The sequence below is a fragment of the Apis dorsata genome, unplaced genomic scaffold (genome assembly GCF_000469605.1).
Source record: "Apis dorsata unplaced genomic scaffold, Apis dorsata 1.3 scaffold_305, whole genome shotgun sequence".
In the NCBI taxonomy this organism is placed as follows: Eukaryota; Metazoa; Arthropoda; class Insecta; order Hymenoptera; family Apidae; genus Apis; species Apis dorsata.
This window is the reverse complement of record NW_006263577.1, coordinates 200,748-203,076: the sequence shown is the minus strand read 5'-3', so window position 1 is coordinate 203,076 and position 2,329 is coordinate 200,748.

Here is a 2,329-nt window from a genome sequence, read left to right as displayed (position 1 = left end):
AAGGGTTATTTGAAATATATAATTCCGATTCACGTCAAATTACCAACCAGAAGCGATATAACTAGTTTACCTTGATAGTCATTTATAATTTATGAATGCCACGCGGTGCCATTGGGGAATATAGAGTTGGACGTATAGAATGAATCTATGTCCAATGATATATATATATAATACACTTGTAGAGTTTGTATCTGTGCAACAATTGTTATACTCCGAATATTCGATGTTGTGATATCGCTCTAAAACGAATGTATTTGAATTATAATATATATAATTGAATATGCGAATATCATTAACATTTGATATATGTAATTACCGTTCGATACGATTATGATTCTCACCAACGGGTTCATGGAAAATTATTCAAATCCACACATCATTATCTTTTCGCACCTTTTAAAAATTTTTTGATATGATTATTTTTTAATTGTAATATAAATTTATATAATTTATAAAATTTATAAAATTTAAAAGATTTTTTTATTCATAAAATTATTTATAAAATCAGACTCTCGTTTCTTTACACGCATTGATTAACTTTTTTTTTTTTTTAATTTTCTTTCACATTTAGGTTTAAAAATCTGAAAATGAGAATTCCATCCAAATGTTTGAAATTCATCTTTCCTTCGATCTATCATACGATTGTATGATCGAAGTATAACTCATTTCGTTTCATATCAACGCTATACTTTTTTCCACGTATATCCATAATCCATGGAAACTTCATGGAACGGAAAGGAATCTCGCAAAATTATTAAGAAGCATTCGATTAATTACGTATTGATTACGATATTATTGGTGTTCACCAAAATCGGCTTCATTTTCTCTTCATATTTCACGGACGATGGGTAATCCAGGGGTGGAAGGGGCGAATAACTAATTTGAACCGTGAACCAGAGGCGTGCGCGTATAAATCACCGGGCAATGGAGATAGTCTATCAAAATCTCCCAGTCTTATTTCACTTTATATCGGTGAGGGGCAGCATTTACTCTCCGCGACTTATCGTGGCCACGAACGTTAACCGGGGCAATTGTTCACGGGTTAACCATCGGATATCCCTCGAAATATTCCAGCGTGTAAATAGAATAAGATGAGTGGGATATCGAAACTCGAACTGTGAATCAAGAATATGAAAAATAAAATAGGAAGTCGAATCGTGGGTAAGATAGATCATTGAATAAAATAAAAGGATATGAAAAATCAGTAAATAAATAATAGGAAATCGAATCAATATACAATTAATAATAATTTATAATAATTAAGAATTTAAAGGAACTTGGCAAGTAGCTTCTGAATCAATTCAGAACAGGAAGAATAATCGAATAGCGATCGAAAAGACAAATCTAAAGTAAAAAAATTAATGCTTCTGATGATCTGAATTGTATAAATTAAAGTTGAAGAATTATTACACGTGATCTACGAATTTGACAGATTTGTGGCTCGATGATAAGGTTACTTTAAGGTTTAGCTCTATAAATGGGACACAACGATACCAATGATAAAGTAATTTATTTTTGTTGAGATAACTTTGCTCGAGTTATAAACAGAGTTGAGCACGAGGATTTCAGATAGATATATAAATAATAGAATATAGGTAATAGAAGATAAATTTTGGAAAATTTGACAAATATTACGATTTTCAAGATACACGTTCGTTCAAGAAAAGTGCTCGATGAATGATAAATAATACGGCAATAAATTTGGGAAATTATGAGAATTTAATGATTCGTAAATAAATAAATATTACCATTTTCAATTTAAACTGATTAATAACATTCACGATTTCAAATGAAGCACATTCGATTTTTCTCTTTAATCAATATATATAACCAATTTGATATATGAATTTAATAACTCGAGTAAACACAACAATTTTCAATTGATAAAGTAAAAAGAAAATAAGAAAATTTTTTGATCGACAAATTATCCTTAAACTAAACCCAGAGAAACCATTGCATCGCACTTGCCCTGAAACTGAGAGACAAGAAAACAAAAACGATAGCAAAAAACGTGTCGTCGCTGTTCGTTAAAATGTGATGTATCGAGCAGCGAACAAGGAACGAAATTGCAGACATCCGTCCATCAGCCTATCCCCGATCGACAATGGGTGTCGAGCATAGAGGTGCGATACCGCGCACGAAACGGCGCCATTCACCGCTCAAGGGTCCCAATTTTCTCCGCCATTGGGTCAGCGAAGGAAAAAAAGTATTACAATCGAAGAGGGCGGCTGCCATTGTTCTACGCTTCTCGAAGCGGCGGCAGCGGTCAGCAGATGTCGAATCGGGAATCTTCGGCAGCTGTTTCGCCAAATGGCACCGTGAAACAGCT